General features: G+C 40.3%; 1 protein-coding gene across 24 annotated transcripts in view; it reads right to left on the reverse strand.

Annotated features, from left to right (window-relative positions):
• The window catches only part of Cadps (calcium-dependent secretion activator 1), a 1142346-nt gene that overhangs the window by 442588 nt on the left and 685134 nt on the right, over positions 1-14624 (reverse strand). The gene's annotated exons all lie outside the window — the stretch shown is intronic.

The following is a 14624-nucleotide window of genomic DNA, read 5'->3' on the forward strand; positions in this document are numbered from 1 at the left end:
TCTCATGCATATATATATATATATATATATATATATATATATATATATATATATATATATAGCTACCTTCTTACTGAGTGGAGAAAAAGACGAGAGAGAGAGATAGAGAAAGAGAGAAGGGGGAGGGAGGGAAGATATATTTTTGTGTGACGATAGATAACTAAATCACTATACTTGCAAGTACCATCACATGAATACATTCCTGACAAATAAATGAAAAATAAATAAACAGATAAACAGACACATATATAAATATGTGAATAAATAAAAGTAAACAAAACAATACATACATTGATAAATAGATATGTGAATATATGTATGAATAGATGAATAAATAAACCATAAATACATAAAATATAAAGAAGAGGAGGAGCACTGAAGGCATGCTGACCTCAATAACTCAACAAAGCCAACGAGAAAGAGTCCAGCAAAATCTGCCTCGTCACATGCAAGAGAAATTATTACTATTCATTTGGAGAATCTGGACTTTGACGGCACAGGGAACCCAGACAGAGTCGCGAGCTTTTAATTTCCTGACTTTTCGTCACAAAGGACCTTCTCAAAGGGATGAATACATCAAAGCCCATCAAAATACAACAGAAATCAGGGAAACCTGTGCGCAGAATAACTCTATAGAGATGGTTCACACTACCTAGGCACTTTATCTCCTTCCCTCGTTTCATGATACCGTCATATTTTTCCCATTTTCATTTATTCTATAGCAAGCATTTACATAAATGTTAAAAAAAATGTGATTTGGAAATAAAGTGTTTATTTCTGTATTAGTAAGATTTGGTTAAGGAAAACAAGTTTCTCTGAGGGATATTTTTGTAATTCCCTCAAGCTTTTTCAGGTGAAAAGTCCATGCCAAAAACGGCAATGCGACTATTTATCTTGTTAATCAACATTAACCTCGTTAGCATTGATGATTTATTCTGGATAACGGCAGGCTTGTCTAGTCAGCTGTTTATGGCTCCTTCGGAACCGATAGAGTTCAGAAACACTTGTTGTAGTGTTCCAAACTTTACTGTTTCCTACTCAATGTGCTGCAACCCGACCCAGCTACCGTTTTCATTGGACACTGCGACATTTCGTGTGGACCAATCAGAACGAACCGTGACTCAATACCCACGTACTCATATCTCCTTAGCCTTGAGGCGACGCTTTTTTTATATCTGCCACGTCCACCAGAACCGTGTTATTAAGGAATCAAAGAAACTCATCACCAGAAACATGGTATCATCAAAGACCTCTGTGAGTGGAACAACAATGCCAGCGGACCAGTCCACCGACACACATGCACCGAATAAGAGGTTTCTGCTCCAACACAGATTTCATCACATCCACTTCGATACTGTTGGTCCTTTGTCCATCGAACAATCGAACTTACAACACCTACTGACGATTATCGAACGATTCATTCGTTCGTGCCAAGTATATCTCATTTGCCGCTATTTCAGAAGCCTTTAATTCAGGTTGGGTGTCCCATCTCACTCAGAGTAAGGTGGAGTCCAAAGCCTTCCGCCCGCCTTCCGTTTTCCGCCTTCCGCTTCTCTCTTGCTGAATCATTTCAGCTTCTCCCTGTCTCCATTTCATCGCCATTTTCATGGGTTTCATTGTTCATCAGAACTCAGTAACTGCCGACCTCCCCTCCTTGGGAGACATCAGAATACATTTTCTGAATCATCTCACACTCTTCTGTGTGATTACTTTTTGGAAGTAAACCAGTACCCTTGTATTACTCTGGAAGCCTTTGTCACTCCCCTCACCTCTCTGTAACTCGAACCCTTTCGAAAAAGAAGATTAAAGATACCTCTTCTGCATTGACACTTGACTACTTCTTGTGGCTCGTTGAAATATCGAAAAAAAAAGTCGTGGCCCACCTCATCTCCGTGTCCTCATTGGACTGCCCAACATGGCGTAATGCCCAAACGGAGTGTGCCTCGACGCCACACGCTGCATGACCCAGATCATGTCATCCGTGGCTATCGCAAAACCATGTGACGACCCGTCAGAGTGCGTCGTGACCCCGCATGATACATTGTCAAGCATAGCTCATCCTACTCTGCACTCAACCGGCTCCAGGGTTCGTAGAGTCCGCAATACGAGCTCCCTGGAACCTCCAGCCTTTCTTCTTGTGCCTCCTACTGACGATCTCACGTTCCTTTGCCACTTTTACAAGAAGCTATTAGCCTTCTCATAGATCTTAGCCATCTAAGAAAGAGGACTTATTCCCGTGTTTATAATACACTGTCTTCACTAACGTAGGTACTCCGAAGAATAATCTGAACACACACACACACACACACACACACACACACACACACACACACACATATGTGTGTGTGTGTGTGTGTTTATGTGCGTGCGTGTGTGTATACATATTTATATATATATATATATATATATATATATGTGTGTGTGTGTGTGTGTGTGTTTGTGAGCGTGCGTGTGTGTGTATATATATATATATATATATATATATACTGTATATGTATATATTTATATATCTATATATATATATGTGTGTGTGTGTGTGTGTGTTTGTGTGCGTGCGTGTGTGTGTATACATATGTATATATGTATACATATATATATATATACATTTATATATATACATATATATAAATATATATATATATACATACATATGAATCACAATGGCAAAAGCCGACAAGACTGTGAGAATAAACACCTTGTGAGATCGAAACCTTTATTAGTACTACGTTTCGCTTGTTACAGCTTTTTCAAGTACAGACATGACACACACTCTGAGCACATATATTGGGATAACGCAGAACTTCTGTTTAGTGAACCAGATAGGATGAGGAGAAAATGCCTCGAAGCGGCCGCCATTCAAAGCTTCAAAACCATTGAGCAGAACAGAGGCATGTTTAACATCGCCCCTCCTATAATCCATCTGTTACCCGCATTAAATAAATGTATGAAATGTCCCCCTTAGTCCACTTCAACAAACTGTCCGAAATGTCCTCCTTTGTCTCCACCAAGTCCCACCCGTCCCCCTCCTCCCCCTCCACCTACCACCCACCCCTCCCTGATAACCTCTCCCAGTTCCTTCCCTGTTGGCTTATATGTGCTCAGAGTGTGTGTCATGTCTGTACTTGAAAAAGCTGTAACAAGCGAAACGTAGTACTAATAAAGGTTTCGATCTCACAAGGTGTTTATTCTCACATACATACATATACCAAGGCTTTTTCCCCCTTCCAAGGGAGGTAGCCAAAAAGGGAAAGGCATAAAAACACTCCCACCCATTTCATCCCTAAATACACTCCACACCCCTCCCACCCTTCCTCTCATCTGAGCACCTCCTGGATGACGGGTCATCCCTGCATCCTGCCCACCGCCCTGGGTCAGAAGCAGTGTCCCAAGACACAGTACATCCACAGCGAGGCCGCATCATTTAATCGGCGACCCCCCCTCTCCGTCCCCCTTTGCATATAAGGCGAGGACGGGGAGAAATCCCTTCGGGCTGCGTCAAAATTTACTCACACATACTACCCCACCCCCCACTTCCCCGCCCATTCCTCCTCATGCAGTCACAACATCATCCATATACAACCATTCTCCACTCACCTCTGTCTTCCGTCCTCTCCCTTCCTTCCTCAACAGACATTCCCCTCTTCCCCAAAGCCCCCTTCACCCCATCCATCCACCTCATCCTAGGACGTCCCCTCATGTTCACTCCCTCCACATCTGCCTTCCATACCTCTTTTACTAGTCTTTCTTCACTCATTCTTTCCATGTGTCCAAACCATCCTAATATTCTTTCATCAACCCTATCTCCCAAATCCTTTTTCACCCCTGTTCTCCTCCTCACCTCCTCATTTCTCACTCTATCTAGCCTAGTAACCCCCACCATACTTCTCAGACACCTCATCTCAAACACATTCAAACTCCTTCTCTCTTCTTCTCTTATGTTCCACGTTTCTGCCCCATACAGTGCTGTTGGCACAATCACTCCTTCATACAGTCTCCTCTTCGCATCCATTCCCAAATGTCTATTCCTCATTACACTCTTTAATCCACCAAGGCATTTACTCGCTTCTCTCAATCTACATTCTACCTCCACCTTCACTCCACCTTTTCCTGCTACACTTGCACCCAAGTATCTAAAACTATCCACTTCCTCCAGTCGCTCTCCCTTAATGTTCACTTCCAGTTTACTGCCACTTTCACCCCTTGTACATCTCATCACCTTACTTTTACCCACATTTATCTTTAGCTTTCTTCTATCACATACTCTCCCAAACTCTGCCACCAGCTTCCTCAATCCCTCCTCTGACCCTGCCACAAGCGCAGTGTCGTCCGCAAACAACAGCTGGCTCACCTCCCACTTTTCTCCATTTTCTTTAACCATCTCCAATCCCTGACTCACTACCCTAGCATTCACCTCTCGCACCACCCCATCCATGTATAAGTTGAACAGCCAGGGCGACATAACGCATCCTTGACGAAGTCCCACCTTTACTTCAAACCACTCACTCTCTCCATTTCTAATCCTAACACATGCTCTACTACTCTCATACAAACTCTTGACAGCTCCCAAAAGCTTTCCTCCTATCCCATAAATCTGCATAACCTCCCACAGTGCCTTTCTGTCTACCCTATCATAAGCCTTTTCCAGATCCATGAAAGCCCAAAAAACATCCTTCCCCTTTCCTATAGCTTTCTCACATATCTGTCTTACCACAAAGATCTGATCTACACAACCTCTACCCGTCCTAAATCCACACTGTTCCTCACCAATTACTCCCTCTGTTCCTCTCCTAATCCTCCCATAAGCCTTCCCTACTACACTCAACAGGCTAATCCCTCTGAAATTACTACATTCACACTTGTCCCCTTTTCCCTTGTAAAGAGGAACTATACAGGCACTCCTCCAGTCCTCCGGTACTCTACCCTCTCTCCAGCAAACATTAAATAACCTCACTGCACCTCCCTTTTTCAGACATTCTGCATGACATCCATCCAGACCAGGTGCCTTACCTGCTTTCATCATCTTTACAGCTGCCTTCACCTCATCCTTCCTTATTTCTCCTCCATTCTCCTCACTCATCACTCTCATTTTCTTCGCATTTCCCACTGCAGCTATCTTTCCTTCCCTATCCTCCTTCACATTCAGCAACTCCCTAAAATATTCTGCCCATCTTCCCCTCACTGCCATCTCTTCCATTATCAACTCTCCATCTGTGCCTTTTACCTTTTCTTCCCTACTTGATTCGCCTCCTCTTCCTCTCTTAATTTCTTTCCAAAACATCTTTTTATTACTTTCAAAATTTTCTGTCATACTCCTACCCCATTTCACATCTGCTCTCCTCTTTGCCTCCTTTACCTTTTGCTTTACTTCTCTTTTCTTTTCTTTGTACGTCTCATATGACTCCCCTGTCCTTTTGCCGACAAGACTGACGAGTTAAACACCATATGAGGACGTAGCCTTTATTTGTACGACGTTTCGCTTATTACTTGAAAAAGGTGTAATAAGCGAAACGTCGTACAAATAAAGGCTCCGTCCTCATATGGTGTTTAATTCGTCAGTCATATATATATGTGTATATATATATATATATATATATATGTATATATATATATGTATATATATATACATGTGTGCATAAGTAACCATTAGGAAAAGTAAACTAACGAAGGAGAGAGCTTTCGTATAATTACATCTTTAGCGCTGATACAAAGAAGGAATTACAGAATAAAGAAACAAGGTAAAGAATATATGGCTGGGTGAGACATGGTGAAGGGGGAATTCGGAAAGGTAGTGGAAGAAATACACGTGACATTTGATACCGTCTTGGTAACCAACAAGTATGGGACAATTGCTCATAACGGGTATATTACAATTTAAATAATTTTGAAATTTCATGGCCCATTCAAGTTAATGTAAATGATTTTTATGTAAACTTGATAATTTGGTCAATTCCATTAAGTTCACGGTGGAGATAGAGAATGACGGTATTTTGCCTTCCCTTGATTGTAATATCTACCGCCGTGAAAGTGAGTTGAAGTTTAGTGTATATCGTAAACCGACCAATGTTTGTTCAACTATTCACTATTATTCCTCACCCTAATGGCGTAAAACGATCTGTTTTTTCTTCGATGTTCCTTGGGGTTCTACGCATTTGCAGCACAGAATACATCGATGATGAAATAAGACGTATTTACGATATTGGTGCTAAGCTGCAATACCCCACACATGTTCTTGATACAGCTTACAATTGTGCTAAAAGAACCTTTCATAACCTTAGGGCAACTCCAACTTTTAATATGAATAACTTGTTAATTCTGCTGTACCAAGAGAACCTGCAAAACATTCCAAATATATTACGTAACTTCAACATTAATGTGGTTTTTAACAATAAGGACACTGTAAGACAATTGTTCATAAATCATTCTGTCAATTGTGATAAAGGGTGTGTACAAAATGCCTTGTAAATCATGCAATCAGTTTTATGTTGGTCAGACTGCTAAAACACTCAAAACACGAAACAATCAACACAAGAAATACGTTAGAGAGGGAAACCAATTTAGCGGCATATTCAACCACATGAACCATTTTAACCACCCAGTTGACTGGGATAACGGTAAAGTCTTCACATACAACAATAACATCACAGAAAGAAATCTAATAGAATGCAGTTTGATCAAATCTAGTAAGGAAATAAATGTTAATCTCCATCAAGGTTTGTACAAATTAGATAGTTATACTTCCCATGAAATTTCAAAACTATCTAAATTGTAGTATACCAGATATGAGCAATTGTCCCCATACTTCTTGGTTACCAAGACGGTATCAAATGTCACGTGTACTTCTTCCAATACCTCTTCGAATTCCCTCTTCACCATGTGTCACCCAGTCATATATTCTGTACCTTGTTTCTTCATTCTATAATTCCTTCTTTGTATCAGCACTGAAGATGTAATTATACGAAAGCGCTCTGCTTCGTTAGTTTACTTTCCCTAGTGGTTACTTACGCATTTCTGAACACACGTTCCTAGTGTTTTTATTGCATATACATGTGTGTGTTTTGCCCTCACATTAAGTCATCCTCATGCCAGAACATTTTATTCAATTAGGCGCTTTGAGGCTGCCATTTTAGTAAACTCCCTTGCTAAAATTTTGTTCCAACAAGCGCCAGGCGATTTCATTCAGATGAGAATGGGAGCACTTGCTGACGTCATGTTTTATACAGTGGGGTTGTACGACTTCTGACCAATCACACACTTACAGAAAATGGAAGTGGGCGGGGCTACAGTACCTCAGGGACATGATTGGACAAGAAGTCGAAGTAAAGGATAAAGGAAACAGGGAAGAAATGCAGCAAACGAAGGAGCCAACATTACAGTAAAGATAATCAAAACGGTATTGAAGATAGCATTAAAAAAATCATATTAAAAGAACATTTGACGAATGAAAATTATTTTATGAAATAAACATGTAAAATAGAAACCCTAAAAAGATAAATCAGAGATGCATTCAGAATTAGCAAAATCTAACTTGTTATCAAGACATGCATTAAATTTTCATGACACATTTGTTTATACAGTGAAATTGACATGTAATTTACTAATTATTTATAAATCTGTGATCTATCAATCACTGTCTCCACACCTATACATGATATGGTAGCGAGCTAACACACACATAAACACACACGCACACACACACACACACACACACACACACACACACACACACACACACACACACACACACACACACACACACACACACACACACACACACACACACACACAGAGGGTGGTTTCCCATAGAGCCATTGAAAGGTGAGCTATATGTACTATATTGTGAACATTATGAGAAAATACTATTCGTTAGTTCGTCCACATTTGGAATTTGCTATTTCCGTATGGTCACCGAATCTCATTATAGACATTGACAGATTGGAAAAAGTACAACGGCGAGCCACAAAACTGATTCCAAATATCAAAAATAGATAATACGAAAATCGAATAAAACATATGAACCTGTTTTCCCAAAAAAGCGTAGATTCAGGGGTGACTTGATACAGGTCTTTAAGATTCTAAAGGGAATTGACAACATCAAAAGTGACAAAATTTTCACAATGAATGGGAATCTGACAAAAAATAATGGTCTCAATTTGTCAGGAAGTAGATTTAATTTGGAAATGTGTAGAACCAATTTCACCAACCGTGTAGTTACATACATATACCATGGCTTTTTCCCCAAAAAAGCCAAAAAAGGAAAGGCATAAAATCATTCCCACCCATTTCATCCCTGAATACACTCCACACCCCTCCCACCCTCCCTCTTATCTGAGCACCTCCTGGATGACGGGTCATCCCTGCACCTTGCCCACTGCCCTGGGTCAGAAGCAGTGTAGCAAGACACAGCACATCCACAGCAAGGCCGCTTCATTAAATCGGCGACCCCCCCTCTCCGTCCCCCTTGCATAAAAGGAGAGGACGGGGAGAAATCCCTTGTGGCTGCGTCAACTTTTGCTCACACATACTACCTCACCCCCACCCCCACCCCCCACCCCGCCCATTCCACCTCATGCAATCACAACATCATCCATATACAACCATTCTCCATTCACCCCTGTCTTCTGTCCTCTCCCGTCCTTCCTCAACAGACATTCCCCTCTTCCCCAAAGCCCCCTTCACCCCATCCATCCACCTCATCCTAGGACGTCCCCTCATGTTCACTCCCTCCACATCTGCCTTCCATACCTCTTTTACTAGTCTTTCTTCACTCATTCTTTCCATGTGTCCAAACCATCCTAATATTCTTTCATCAACCCTATCTCCCAGCTCCTTTTCCACGCCTGTTCTCCTCCTCACCTCATTTCTCACTCTATTTAGCCTAGTAACCCCCACCATACTTCTCAGACACCTCATCTCAAACGCATTCAAACTCCTTCTCTCTTCTTCTCTTATGTTCCATGTTTCTGCCCCATACAGTGCTGTTGGCACAATGACTCCTTCATACAGTCTCCTCTTAGCATCCATTCCCAAATGTCTATTCCTCATTACACTCTTTAATCCACCAAGGCATTTACTCGCTTCTCTCAATCTACATTCTACCTCCACCTTCACTCCACCTTTTCCTGCCACATTTGCACCCAAGTATCTAAAACTATCCACTTCCTCCAGTCGCTCTCCCTTAATGCTCACTTAGAGTCTACTGCCACTTTCACCCCTTGTACATCTCATCACCTTACTTTTACCCACATTTATCTTTAGCTTTCTTCTATCACATACTCTCCCAAACTATGCCACCAACTTCCTCAATACCTCCTCCGATCCTGCCACAAGCGCAGTGTCGTCCGCAAACAACAGCTGACTCACCTCCCACTTTTCTCCATTTTCTTTAACCATCTCCAATCCCTTTCCCACTACCCTTGCATTCACCTCTCGCACCACCCCATCCATGTATAAGTTGAACACCCAGGGTGACATAACGCATCCTTGACGCAGTCCCACCTTTACCTTGAACCACTCACTCTCTCCATTTCTAATCCTGACACAAGCTCTACTACTCTCATAAAAACTCTTGACAGCTCCCAGAAGCTTTCCTCCTATCCCATATATCTGCATAACCTCCCACAGTGCCTTTCTGTCTACCCTATCATAAGCCATTTCCAGATCCATAAAAGCCCAAAAAACATCCTTCCCCTTTCCTATAGCTTTCTCACATATCTGTCTTACCACAAAGATCTGATCTACACAACCTCTACCTGTCCTAAATCCACACTGTTCCTCACCAATTACTCCCTCTGTTCCTCTCCTAATCCTCTCAATCAAGATCCTCCCATAAGCCTTCCCAACTACACTTAACAAGCTAATCCCTCTGAAACTACTACATTCACACTTGTCCCCTTTTCCCTTGTAAAGAGGAACTATACAGGCACTCCTCCAGTCCTCCGGCACTCTACCCTCTCTCCAGCAAACATTAAATAACCTCACCAACCAGTCCACCATCACTGTACCTCCCTTTTTCAGACATTCTGCATGGCATGCATCCAGACCAGGTGCCTTACCTGCTTTCATCATCTTAACAACTGCCTTCATCTCATCCTTCCTTATTTCTCCTCCATTCTCCTCACTCATCACGGTCATTTTCTTAGCATTTCCCACTGCAGCTATCTTTCCTCCCTATCCTCCTTCACATTTAGCAACTCCCTAAAATATTCTGCCCATCTTCCCCTTACTGCCTTCTCTTCCATTATCATCTCTCCATCTGCACCTTTTACCTTTTCTTCTCTACTTGATTCGCCTCCTCTTCCTCTCTTAATTTCTTTCCAAAACATCTTTTTATTACTTTTAAAATTTTCTGTCATACTCTTACCCCATTTCACATCTGCTCTCCTCTTTGCAACCTTTACCTTTTGCTTTACTTCTCTTTTCTTTTCTTTGTACCTCTCATATGACTCCCTCGTCCTATTTTGTAACCAATCTGTGAAGGCTCGCTTCTTCTCTTCTACAACCTTCTTTGTTTCCTCATCCCACCATTTACTACCCTTTCTTCTATTTCCCCCTGTCCTTCTTGTTCCACACACCATCCTTGCACACTTTATGACTTCCTCCTTGAACCATCCCCATTCCTCCTCCACACCCAGCTCTACTCTATCCTTTACTCCCTCCCACTCCTCCTTCAGCTTCTTTCCGTACTCCTTCTCCTTTTCCTTTTCATTCAAAGAGTTCACTCTAAGAACCTCCCTACCTTTTGTCCCTTTCCTCTTTCTCCATCTATCCTCCACTCTCAACTTACCTTCCACCAAAAAATGATCTGATATTCCCCCACCCTCTCCCCTTAGCACATGTACATCCTTAACTCTTCCTATCATAATCCTATTTACCACTACATAATCCATTAGCGCTCTATCTACCACCCTTCCCTCCACCACCCTCTCTCATGTGTACTTATGCTTGACTTTCTTCCGAAACACTGTATTTGCTATCATCAACTCTCTTTCTAGACACATTTCCACCATCAACTCTCCACTACGATTCTTTCCTGGAACTCCACATTTCCCAACCACTCCATCGATTGGACCATTTCCTACCCTAGCATTAAGGTCTCCCAGTACTATTACATTGACATTTCTTCCTAAACCCTCTATGCACTCATTTAAATCTATCCAAAAGGCCTCCCTTTCTTCTACACTCTTCTCACTGCCAGGCCCATATGCACTTACAAAGACCCACATCTCCTTTCCCAGTTTCACCTTCATCCACATTATCCTTGAGGAAACCTCCTTCCACTCCACTACCTGTTTACCTATCTCCTCACTTACTAGAATAGCCACCCCTTCCCTCCCTCGCCCTCTCTTCACTCCTGATAACCTCCCACTTACACTCCCAAACTTACACTCACCCTTCCCTTTCAACTTAGTTTCACTCAAAGCCAACACATCCATCTTTCTTCTCACAAACATACTACCTATCTCTTCCCTTTTACTTTCATCTGTACCACATCCACGCACATTAAAAGACCCAAACCTTAGGGTGCTGGTCCGAGAACTTCCAGACCCTCTTATGCCTTCTCTTTTATTTTTAGGAAAGTCCCCTGTGGGGCTACAAGGAGAAGGATGCCTAGTCCCAATCCCCGTCCCTTTCTTCTCGCCTCTTACGATCCAAGTGGGAATACTTGGTGGCAGTATTCTTTTCCCCCACCACAGGGAATTCCCCCATCACAGAAAAAGAATACTCAGAGAAATGGTACAGGACAGCTACAAGGGGTTGGGGGACAGCATAATGGAGGGACAGTCGTAGTATAAAAGTGTCATCATTTCTCTATGAACAGATTTTTCCTCTATCACAGAAAAAATTATGTGTGGCTCTGGTCCGTAGGGGCGCCCCATATAGACCCTAAAGTATCAACTGCATGCTACTTTGCCACAATAACAAGCAGCCAATACCCCAGACTGAATGGAATAAATTTCCTGCAGAGGGAGTGCAATGTACTGTAGTTCAGTTCTAAGCTTTAAGATTCGTTTACATAAACACCTAAGCAAGATGGTGTAATGCCTGCCACTTATTTTATATTATTTATTTGTTTTTTTATTATTTGTCTGTTTGTTTATGATTATTTCCTTGATTATCATTTATTATTAATCTGTCATTATTAATTATTCACCTGTTTGTTTATTATTTAACTTTACCTATTTATTTATTTACTTATCTATTATTATTTACATTATTACAATTTCTATCTATTTGTTTATTCATTTATTTATCTTTATTATAATTTGTTTGCATCCGACCTAGTTATGGACCAAAAGGTCTTCTATCGGGATGCTCCTCCCTTGTAAACTTTTGATTTCAACTAAGAGGACGCAGAAGTCGAAAAGGAATAAAAGGAATAAAAAGTGAAAGAGGAAGAATAAGAAGACAAAAATGGGAAAAAAGAAGAAAAAAAGAAGAGGAAGAGGGAGACAATAAAGAAGAAAGATAAAAAAGAGGAAAAAGAAAAAATGAAGAAGAGGATGAAAAAGAAGAGGCAGGAGAGGAAGAAGAAGAGACAGAAGGAAATAAAGAAGAAAATGAAAATAATAATAATAATATTAATAATAATAATAATAATAATAATAATAATAATAATAATAATAATAATAATAAAATAATAATAATAATGATAATAATAATAATATTAATAATAATAATAATAATAATGATAATAATAATAATAATGAGTTAAAGAAGAAAAAGAGAAAAAAGAAGAAAAAGAAGAAGAAGAAGAAGAAGAAGAAGAAGAAGAAGAAGAAGAAGAAGAAGAAGAAAAGAAGAAGAGGCAGCAGAAGATGAAGAAAAAAGAAGAGGTAAAAGAAAAAATAAGAAAAAGAAGAAGAAAAAGAAGAAGGAAGAGAAGACGAAGAAGGAAACAAAGAAGAGGAGGAACAAGAGAAAGAAAGAGGTGGTTGAAATCATCAGTTATTAAATTCAAGTCATCGGTTCACAACAAGAGTACTTCACATCGTCTCACGTTAAGAATTTACGAACTTCACCTTTTCATTTTCCTTTCATATGCATTAGAGATTATTTCATTTGAAGATATAGAAGAATACAAAATCAAAGAGTAGTGTTGGTTCTAAACAGCAGGATGGAGCGTGACTGTTTTTGACAATTAAAAACAAAGATATGATATTGTAAAAACATGATGCTAGATGACCAAACGCACCTACACGTTTGCCTGTGTTTGTTCCAGAAATTATTACAACTGAGTCAATAAAATGAACAATTCTGACGTTAGATTGGTATTTGAAAATTTGTTACAATAAAGATACATTTTCTATATCGGACGAAATAATTTATAAGTTAATCTCCTGTTTAAAAACTAGGGGAGACAAATCGTCTGTATGCATACAGGACAATCAGTTTGGCATCAGTTATAGGTAAAATGCTTGAATCAATAATAGCTAACAGAATCAGAGATCATATCGAGATACATAATTTGATTCGTGATTCACAGCATGGGTTCTCCAAGGGTAAGTCATGTGTAACTAATCTTCCTTTTTTTTTTTACTAGTGTCTTCAAGGCGTCAGATAACAATGATAGTTTTGATGTTATTTACCTTGAATTCAGTAAAGCGTTCGGCAAGGTGACCCAACAGAGACTGCTAAATAAAGTCAAAGCCCATGGCATAGGAGGAAAAATGTTTGAATCGATTAGAGCTAGGATCAGTGACTGTGTAAAATCCAAATGGGGTTTTACTAGTGGAGTTCCCCAGGATTCAGTTTTGGTCCCTTATTGTCCATTATGTATATAAATGACTTGGACAATGAGAGTAATAGTGATGTAAGTTTGCGGACGACATTAAAATAAGATGCCTAGTTAGGTCTGGAGAAGAGACTGATATTCGGCAGGATGATCTTAACATATTGTTTACATGGTCGGTGAAATAGTAAATGAACTTCAATATCTCACAGTGCAGCGTGTTAAACGTAGGTTTACATAACCCAGAAAACAGGTATAGCTTAGATAAAAAAAATTACAGAGAGAGAGAGAGAGAGAGAGAGAGAGAGAGAGAGAGAGAGAGAGAGAGAGAGAGAGAGAGAGAGAGAGAGAGAGAGAGAGAGAGAGAGAGAGAGAGAGAGAGAGAAAACTGAGTGCGAGACTTGAGAGCTCCAGGAAACAGTGTATTAACGCCAGGAATAGGGGTAACAGAGCATTAGGTTTCACTGCTAACACAGTTACAAACAAAAACGCAAAGGTAATAATCAAACACTATCTGGCGTTAGTTAGATCCATCCTTGACTATACGGTACAGTCTTGGTTTCTGTCCTATAGAATGGATATCACTTCACTAGAATCAGTACAGAGGAGAATGACCAAAATGATACATGGCCTCAGAAATTTACCTTACGAGGACAGGTTTAGGCGGGGTGATCTAATAAAAGTGTTATGTGGATTAAAGGCATTAACAAGGGTGACGCAAACAAGGTCATCATATTAAGACAACAGGAAATGACTTGCAGTAATGAGTATGAATCGGAGAAATTTAGATTTAAAAAGGAAATATGTAAGAAACTGGTTTACCAATAGAGTGATCAACGAATAAAATAGACTTAGTCATCATGTAGTGAGCACTGAAACTATTGGTTGTTTAAAA

This window comes from Oratosquilla oratoria, chromosome 30, assembly GCF_046742065.1.
Source record: "Oratosquilla oratoria isolate Oo_2021 chromosome 30, ASM4674206v1, whole genome shotgun sequence".
NCBI lineage: Eukaryota > Metazoa > Arthropoda > Malacostraca > Stomatopoda > Squillidae > Oratosquilla > Oratosquilla oratoria.